Source organism: Mandrillus leucophaeus, unplaced genomic scaffold (assembly GCF_000951045.1).
Source record: "Mandrillus leucophaeus isolate KB7577 unplaced genomic scaffold, Mleu.le_1.0 Scaffold278, whole genome shotgun sequence".
NCBI lineage: Eukaryota > Metazoa > Chordata > Mammalia > Primates > Cercopithecidae > Mandrillus > Mandrillus leucophaeus.
In genome coordinates, this window is record NW_012102898.1 from 1,846,639 (window position 1) to 1,857,549 (window position 10,911).

The window sequence follows — 10,911 nt, forward strand, 5'->3', positions numbered from 1 at the left end:
GGGTTTGAAAGCACCTAATACAAGTCATTATTAGGCTGGGCCCAGTGGCTCATGCCTGTAATCCCAGCACTTTGGGAGGTCGAGGTGGGCCCATCACGAGGTCAGGAGTTTGAGACCAACTTGGCCAACATGGTGAAATCCCATCTCTACTAAAAATACAAAAATTAGCCGGGCATGGTGGTGTGCACCTGTAGTCCCAGATACTCAGGAGGCTGAGACAGAAGAATTGCTTGAACCCAGGAGGTGGAGGTTGCAGTGAGAGAAATCACGCCACTGCACTCCAGCCTGGGCGATAGAGGGAGACTCCATCTCAAAAAAAAAAAAAAAAAAATCATTTAGCAAAGGATGAAACTGTGGAAATGAACATAATACAGGTATGCAGAAGAGGTAACAAAGTCCGTATAGAGAAGGACCTTTGATGATAAAATAAAGCTTGTGTATATATAGTTAAGATAAACTCGAAATGAAAATAGAAAATTTAAAACAGCGGGGCAGCTACTGCAGATGGTCAGTGTTGCACGGAGCATAATTTTGTTCAGGTCTATTTTTTCAAATAGATTAATGAAGCAAGACTATAATAAAACTACAAAGTTCATAGTCTTTATCGATGTTTATGAAGATATTTTCACATATAGACTTGAACAATCAACAAAGAGTAAACAATAGAGTATTGAGAGCAACATCTTAATGTTTAATGAATAAGGCATTAAAACATATACACATTATATATTCATCAGAACTCATTTTAAGTTTTTATTATAATAAATGGGGATAATTTTTTATCCTACCACATATGCATTTTAAAAAATCTCTATCTGAAACATGGAAAGAAGTATATTAATTTAAAATAGGCTGATATGGTTTGGCTTTGTCCTCACCCAAATCTCATCTTGAATTGTAGCTCCCAAAACTGGGAAACAAAGTGACTGACAATAATCACCCTTTAATTAAAGTATAAATTCCATTAATAAATTTGATAGGAATAAATAAAACAGAAGAGCATTCTTTCTTGATACAATCATCCCACTTTTATACAATTATATTGCGTTTATCTTGCCTGTTTTTATGCTGTTAGAATAGAGTAGAATGGTTTTGGCTGAATTCTAATAAGGGTGACTTTTTTTTTTTAATTTATCTTTTTTGTCCTTTTAAGACCTATAAATCAGAATCTGGCTTACAATGTACTGATCTAGGAATAACAGTTTCATCATAAGAGGAACTGTCAGAGTAGGCATTAAAGCATGTACCTGTAGTTACCTCTGGTAGCACATAACCAAATTAAATGAAGCCTATTGTAATATTCAAGTCAGCACATTACAATTTAAAACAGAAAGTAAACAATAAATGTCTGTTATTCAGATGAAACTAGAGAAGAATCATTACTCTTAGTTGATAGTTTTGTGCCTTTCTATTTTTAATTTAATGAGATGTAAAATATGAACCTATCTTTAAGAATATGTGAGATAACAGATTTGCATAACAAGTCTTGACAATTAAGAAAGCTACATGCATTCCTGATCATTTTTTAATTCAAACTACATAAAGATATATTGTAATTAAAAATGCAGGATAATATATTTTTATATTATAGCTACTGCAATTAAAAAAATACAAAGTCAATCTAGAGGTTGCCTTTTCTTAATGAACCTGCACATTAAGTTCTAATTAATGGTATGCAATAGACAAGCTTTAAGTTAACGTTTGAATGTTCTCTGTGCAGTAATACATCTAAAACAAAGTTTAAGGGATTTTTTTTTTTTGGTGGCTATATTAACAGAAATTAAGTCCCATTCTTTCCCTTTATAGGATTAGAAATAGCAGTACCCATGATAGGATTCCATTTCAAATTTCTATTCCAACCATTCAGTTTAATTTAAATTGAAAGCAATGATTATTACGATAAAATTAACAACTTTATGTGGCTCAGTTGTCTTTGGCTATCTCCCCAGCCAAGAAAATTAGATTGACTTAATGTGAAGATAAAACCATCAACACAAAATTAAACCTGGAATGTCAATCCATTGCCTTATATACAAGGTCTATATTAGTGTTTTCATTTACCAGTTTCGTCTATTTCTGTTTTTTAATTTATTCACATAATAATCTTCAAATATATTTTATTTTAAAGGGGAAATCTAATGCCGCATTAAATTTAGCTTTGCTAAAATTTTTCAGAGTGCATTGGATTTTCGGTAATATCCCAATTGTTTGAAATTTTTAAACTTCATAATAGTGAAGATAATTTAGGTTATGTATAATTTTCGTACTATATGAGGCACAAAGTGATCTACACACAAGACAGAAATTTGACAGAAGAACATGGACCTAGGAGTTTCAGTTCCTCTGGTCCATTTTTGGAGCCATCCTTCTTTTCTATTCCATGCAGAATAGCATCGTTGCTCCTATAATTTGATGGGTTTTAAGAAAACACTGTCTGAAAATCTAGAGATATCTTCTTCCACTAGTTTTATCAACATTAAAAAAAATGGTATTTTGTTTTCCTTGGACAGTCTTGTCTTATTTCTCCACTAGTTCCAAAGTTGGGAGGAGAAGAAAAAGATATTTACCATTGGAATCAAACACCAATATTTTATTTTACCTTGGTGGAATTTAGGAGTATTTATTCTGCAATTCTATGCTCAATATCAAGAGAATTCTCGGGAAAAAATAGATGTTCATCTCATTTTGTACCCGAAGACTTGGAAGCTAAAATAAAATTATTTTGGTTAACTTATGCTTCTTTCCAAAAAAAGGAAGAAGATCCTCAATAGAATGCCAAATGAATGTGGAGAAAATAACTTTTTTCTCGTTTCGTGTCAAAAAATATTAAAGTAAACTTCAAGAGAAAAGGAACGCAATAGAACCGTTCACAGAATACTGAACAGGAATTAATAGTCCAAACTGGTTAATGACTTCTATTTTCAACTTTAAAGATACAATATGAACACAAATCTTTAAATAATTTAAGGAAAACATTAAGTCAGTTACTTATTTTGGGAAAATATATCTGTGAAATCTCTGAAAACTTGCATTTGTTTTCTATTCCTATGTATCAATATTGCCACAAATTTAGTATATTAAAGAATCCATTTATTATCTCACGCTTTTCCTGGTTCTTGAGTCTGGTCAAGCTTTAGTCTCTCACAACTTAGGGTCTTGGAAGGCTACAATAAAAATCTTATTTGAGAAATCTCAAATCAGGGTGGAGATTTCAGATGGTTGTGGTTATGTGGTCTTATTTCTGGGTTCTCTATTCTGTTCCATTGGTTTTTGTGCCTGTTTTTATACCAATACCTCGGTTTCTTTTTTTGGTTACTGTAGCCTTGTAGTATGCTTGGAAGTCAGGTACTGTGATGCCTCCAGCTTATATTTGCTTGGGATCGTTTTAGGTATGTAAACTTTTTTTTTTGGTTCTGTATCAATTTGAGGATTTTTCTAATTCTGTGCAAAACGACATTGATAGGAATTGCACGGAATTTTTAGATTGTTTTGGCCAGTATGACAATTTTAATTATATTGATTCTTCTGATCTATGAACATGAGATGTTTTTTCCATTTATTATGTCATCTACAATTTCTTTCATCTGTGTTTTAAAGTTTGTACTTGTAGAAACCTTTTATCTCCTCGGTTAAATATAGCCATAGGTATTTTTCTAGCTATTGTAAATTAGATTTACTTTTTGATTTGGTTCTCAGATGGATCACTATTAATGTATAGAAAGCTACTAATTTTTGTACATTGATTTTGTATACTAAAACTTTACTGGATAATTCTCAAAGAACTAAAAATGGAACTACCATTTGATCCAGCCATACTACTTTTGAGAATTTACTCAAAGGAAACCAAATCCTATGTCAAAAAGATATCTTGACTCATATGTTTATCACAGCACTCTTCAAAATAGCAAATATATCTATCAATGGATGATTGATTAAAGATATACATACATATATATATTCACATATATAATGGGATGATACTATTCAGCCATAAAAAAGAGTAAAATCATGTATTTTGCAGTAATGTAGATGGAACCAGAGGGCCATTATGTTAAGTGACATAACTCAGAAAGTCCCATACCACATGTTCTGTCCTGTAAGTGGAAGCTAAATAATGTGTATGCATAGACATAGGATGTAGAATGATAGACATTGGAGGCTTGAAAGGGTGGGAGGCAGGTAAGGGCTGAGAAATTACTTAATGGGTAAAATGTACACTATTCAGCCCAGATCTCATCACTACTCAATATATCCACATAACAACATGGCATTTGTACCCCTTAAATTTAAATAAATTAAAAAAATAAGAAGGAAAAGAGGTCTATAAAAATGTTGGCCTGGGCTGAGTTCTCAACTGGAAGCTTAACTGGGGAAGGATCTGTTTTCTCTCTCACATCATTGCTGGTAGCACTTAGTTTCTTTTAAACATAGAACTGGGAGATTTTGTTCTTTGCTGGCTCTCAGATGGAGGCTAGTCTTAGCTGCTAGAGGTCACCTGAGTTTGTTGCCTTTTGAGGTTTTCCAATACAGCAGCTTACTTCCTCACAATCACCAAGCATGATGATCTGTTCATTATACAAGTGTTAAAGTCTTATGTTACATCATCATAAATGCATAATGACATATGTCATTTCAACTTGCAGACATATTATTTCTCAACACAAGTCACAGTTCCTGTCCATATTCAATCATGATGGATATTAATTTTCCAAAAATTATTAATTGGCTTTGAATCGTGATTTTATAATATGTAAATCCACTCATTGTGGAAAGGTAACTATTAAGTTTCTTAAGTTGATACAACAAATATAACCATTTTTTAATTTCCTCCCCCATACAATTATCCCTATTTATCTATTTTTCTGTCTTTAATTATTTTACTATCCTCATGATTTACTTTATCTATTTAGACCCCAAACAAACTTTCATGTATTTAATTTTTTAAACTGTGGTACTGATGTCAAAGGCTATTCAGTTAAATTATGTCCTCCCACCCACTCCTTCCATCATTCTGTTACTTCCCATTAACATGCTTATAAGATCAAAAGACTGATAATCTTTGTGTGTTCAAACTGGGTTCAGGATTCTGTTTATGGGCAGAGGAATGAGACAGCCACCAAAAGGTGAAGGGGAAGAAATGAACCACATTCAAGGAGAAAGGGTGGTGTACTTTTCTGGAATTATATTTTGCCTGGGACTATGTAGCATCCACCTAAATATTTCTTTTAAGTTGAGAAAAATAGTCCTCATGAATTGATTATGATTTATTCTTTCTTAACCCATTTCCTATTTGCCCTGTGAACACTCTTGTCTCTAATCATAATGTAAAATATTACATATTTCTATTGCATTATGATTAATGTTCTGTTTAGAAATAACACCAATAACAGTTTTTATATTTTATTTTCACATTGATAATCAGTCAGATTTGCTTCAGCCTCAAAGAGCATGTTTGTGTAAAATTAAATGAGCACTGGCAGTGAGCTGCATTTTTTTTTATAAATGGGAAATGGGTTAAAGATGTCAGTAGGTAATATTTTATACACATGAAATAATACACGTGAAATGTATATAAGTAGTAAAGTATAATAAAACGAACACTTTTTAAGAAACCTAGAGGTCATATAGGAATCTCCCATCTCAACTCCTGCATTAAATCATTGATCAAGCCTGGCCTTTTTCAACTCATTGTTGATCTCAAGTAACATCACCACTACCTTAACGAAAACTACTGTAGTCTCTTGTTTTAGTCTATTTAGGCTGCTATAATAAAATAATGTAAACTGGGTAGCATCTAAACAACAGAATCTTGTTTCTCACAGTTCTAGAGGCTGAGAAGTTCAAATTGAAAGTCCCGGCAGATTTGGTGGCTGGTCAGGGCCCCAGTTCCTGGTTCATAGATGCTGTCCTCTCACTGCAACCTTACGTGGTAGAAAAGTGAGGGTCTCTCTAGAGTCTCTTTTATGAGGCCACCAAATGTCATTCTTGAGGACCCTGCTTGTGTGACCTCATAACCTCTCAAAGGCTCCACCTCCCAATAACAACACCTTAGGTTAGGATTCCACCATATGAATTTGGGGTGGTGGGGTGCACAGGGGGACACAAGTATTCAGACCATAGCATCTCCTATTGAAATGGCTGCAACAGTGTACGAGCATTTTTTCCTCCAGTGTTGTTAACTTCTTCCTATGCCCGCCTACATGACAGCCAGGATAAAATTAAACCTCCTCAGTATGTTTTACACAGATGTCTCCAGACTCTCCTCTGGGGCCACCTCCATCTCCAGCCTTCACTTTGATGGCCATACTGAGCTTCATGTTTTCTTTGAATCCTGAATTTTACCTAGGATTCTCTTACAGGTTTCCTGATATGGCAAAGTCCTATTTATAAACTTAGAAATAATCTCCACCAGGATGTTTTTCTTTACGTGTCTACTTTATGTGTTCTGTTTGTGGGGCAAGATATGTAATCATTCACTGATATTTCTTGTTTACCCACTTGTCTTCCTCTTGATACCATGTGGGAGCACACTGTATAACCAATTTATTGTCATGCCTGGTAACTTTTACTTAAATCCTGCCATTGTGTATGATATATTGTAGGTGCTCAGTGACGTTACTTCTGTCAGAGAACCTTCACTCTTTCGTCTGTTCAGCAAAGAGAATTGTGGCAAATGTCTTATTTCAATTAGAGATTGAGTCTATTCATGGCTGGGTTATAGTATTCACAAAGATTTACCTAACTCTTTATTTCACTGCTTCTAATGTTCATGGAACCCAACTGAGATCTTGTATTGTTTATTAGTGCCTAACCACTTTATGAATCATAAATGTCAATTTTGTCTCTTCAGGATTGTGAAATTCACAAGACAACATTCAGACTTTAGAGGTTTTTTTTCCCTAGCTGCTGGTCTAGATTTCTGCCCAGTTAAATAATAATAATAAAACAAAGGAAAAAAGACAAATGTTCATACTCACTTTTCTGTGTCTCTTTTTATTGGGAACTTGACCATCCCATGGCCTCCCATGTCAAATACTAGGTGTCATCTCTTCAGTCCAAAGCGCACAACTCTTTGTTGCTGTCTCTGCTTCTCAGCACTGCACCTTGGCTTGGGTTCTTGATCCTCTACTCTGTCCAAAACTGGCAAATTCCATGAGAGAAAATGCATCTGTAGGAGATTAGTGTGCTCTCTGTGTTTTCTATTTATCAAATCTTGCCTTGGCTATTTGCCAATTGTTTGCCTTGATTGCCAGTTCCTTCAAACAGCTTTATTTGTATTTATGCATCTTTCCAGTGGATCTTGATGGAAGCATTCATTTGCATCCAATTTTTAACAACTAAGTTATATTTGTGTATGTACATGTATGTGTGTGTGTGTTTAATGTGTACCATGAACAACATTAATCCAAAGAAACATGTTTCACTCTCAGATATTAATAATGGGCATTAATATATAAGAAATCCATATACTAAAAATAGGATATAATAATTTTAACGTGTTGCATTCAAGATTTGTCAGGTATATTTGAACTTAATTCTCTACAAATTTTCTTTGTTCATATATACTAAACATTTTCAGGGGCTAGCATTTGAAGAGAAAATTCAAAATTACTTACCAAGATAATTTTTATAAATTGAATATTTGTGTCTTTCTCCCAAAATTTAATGTTGACATCTATTCACAAAAGTGATGATATTTGAAGGTTGGGTCTTTGGGGGGCAATTAAACCATGAAGCTAAAGCCTTCATGAATGAGATTAGTATCCACGTAGGAAGCCAGAGAGCTAATTTGCTTTTTGTCCACCATGTAAAGATACAAAAAGTTGGCTGTCTGCAACCTGGAAGTTGGCCCTCCGTAGAACCTGACCAAACTGATAGCCTCATCACAGACTTTTGGTCCCAAGAATTGCAAGAAATAAATGTTTGTTGCTCAAAGCACCTAGTTTATGAAACTTTGTTCTAGCACTTGGAATTAATACAATATCATTTTCCAAATTACATCTCATTATGTCATATGTTCTCTAGAAGCATTTATCCTGTCTCTCGAATGCACTGAACTATACACTGGCTATCTCTGTGTTATTTAACTTCTTTAAAGTACTGTCATATGGAGAGCTGTTTATCTTGATTAGATATAACTGATTATTTTCAAATATTATTATTCCTAAAAATAGATTCTTCCATGAAATTTGATTTAGTTTTATTTTTTCTAAATTGAATAAATTTTCAAAATACTATGATGTTAGGGCAATTTGGAGACCTAGAATCATTGTTGAACCTTTTGATATCTCCACTCCAGAAAAGATGCAGAAGGCATGAATTGATAAATTTAGCAATGAGACTCAAGCACAAACACTCGTATTCTAGAAGCAGATAATACTTATGCTCAGATGTCAGAACATAGGGATTCGGGAGTGTCCAGCAGTGAGACAGAAATTCTCAGACACAATTCTTTCTTGGTGTCTGAGAATTTGTATCTAACAAATTTGTAAGGATACAAATTTGTATCCTTTGTATCTAACCATTTGATGTTTCTTTAGTATGCCCCTTCATACACACTACCTCTGAAATAAAAAAAAAACCTATATTATTTTCCCTTCTTGATTTTTTAACTGTAGTATGCTTTCAAAATAAAATTTTATTTATTTTCTAAGAGAACTAATTGACTTCTTATTTAAACAAATGAAAGACTTTATTACCATTTTAACTATTTCTTTAGGAGCAGAGTTGAAATACTATGCTCTTGCTTAATATAACCAGGATTCATATGATTGTTATAGATAATATAACCAGGATTCATATGATTGTTAATGATTGATAAAAATATGCTATAATTTGTCAAGTCAAAACATTAAAAAGTTAATTCTTTAAATGTTTCATATCATTTACTTTTTGTTTTAGATAATTAATATAATTATTTTCTTCTTATGGTATATTTAAGCTATTTGTTTTTACAAAATTAATATTTTTTAATTTATATATTTAAAGGTTATATAAACTATAAGGAAAATAAATGCATAAGAATATATTATTTTAAAAAGACTTTTCAAAATTTGGGTACAGATTACAAATTAACTAGTAAGTGCCAATGCAACACCTTAGACAGCATCTAATGCTGACAGGCTGACATTAAAAAGAAATTCATCTTTTTCTGAAAGTCACTATTAATTTATAAAACATAAAGAAGCTAATTTACATGAATTGCTTTAAAATGTATTTATTTTTCTGATTTTACTTGGACTAATATATGAAATATATTTAATTTTTCATATAATTTAAGGACCTAAAAACGTAATATTTTGTTTCTTAGATGGTCTTTACTATAATGATTTTAAGTATGAGTCATCTAGAATGCACAGGGAAACACGTAATTTTTCAGTCCATTCTTACTAAAATATAAAATTGAATAGGAAAACATTTGTCTCATAAATGAGAGTATTGTTTAGGAGTGGCAGTGTGTGTTATCAATTTATAATCAAAGTTTGAGAGTTTTGGACTGCTGATTTTTACCCATTGGTGAGCATTGCAATTTGATGGAGTTCATCCAAAATTATTAAATAATAAAATAAAGCATAATATAAAAGAGAGTAAAATAAAATAGAATACATCCAATATAGTAGAAATAAGTATTATTTTGTAATTTTTTTGTTTGAATTACATGTATATGTATATTCATACATACATTCATATACGTGTGTATAGTTTACATCACAATACTAATACTATACTTTACTGTTTGTTAGGTCAAACAGTTTGAAAAACAAAGCGACAGAATTTTTACTACTAAAAAAAGTAAGTTTATCTTTCTTTGCACTCATCATTTAATTTAGTTGCACTTTCTATTTTAAAATACTAATACTTTATTCTTATTACCTTACACTAACTATGAATACACTTAACATAGAATTAGTTTTGATGATTTATCCTGAACAAATTTTAAGTATACATAAATGATTTTTAGGTCATGGATTTCGTATGACATTTAGTCCGTTATCCCTCCCTATAGGCAGATTATCGCTACATTCATCATATGTGTTTACCATTTGATTGTCGCATGAGATGAAACTGGAACAGACTTCATGCCACCCCTTTTGAGAGGGCACTTTAAATGAGCTTGGGTGATTTGGGTCAACTTCTTAGAGTCTAGTAAAGCCTAGCGGAGTCACACAGAACCAGAACCTAGCAGAGTCACTGGCAACAGCTGAATGAGAAACGAATTTTCATTTCTATAAGCTAACACATGTGTGTGTTGTTTCTGTATTGAAACCTGACTAAACAGAAATTTCTACCAGGAATACAATCTGCCTGTATTATGAATATTTATCGTATCTACCAAACCTGGAAATTAGTAGAATGCTGGTAGTGAGCGTTGGTTGATTCATTTTTTAAATGATGCGTAATAGTTGTACATATTTATGGGATACATGTGATAATTTATAACATACAAACAATGTGTAATGGTCAAATTAGGGTCATAGGACTATCCACCACCTCAAGCATTTATCATTTCTTTGTGTTGGGGACATTCCAAATCTTCTCTTTTAGCTATTTTAAAGTATTACAAATGATTGTTAACTAGAGACCCTGCTGCGCTATTAAACACTAGAACTTATTCCTTTTATTTAACCGCATTTTTGAACATACTAATGAACCTCTCTTTACTTTATGTGATGCAGTGCTATAAAAATATGAGCTAAAATAGTAATTGGTCTAATTGCAGGAAAGAATTAAAAGAAAAGTAGAGATAAATACCAGAAATTCTGGATATTGTGTGATTGGAAAAATAATTGATTCTCATACATTATTTGTAAATAATTGTATTTACTTTTTGATTTCTAACTTTTATTTTAAGTTCAGGGATACATGTGCAGGATGTGCAGGTTTGTTACATAGGTAAACGCATAAGTAAAC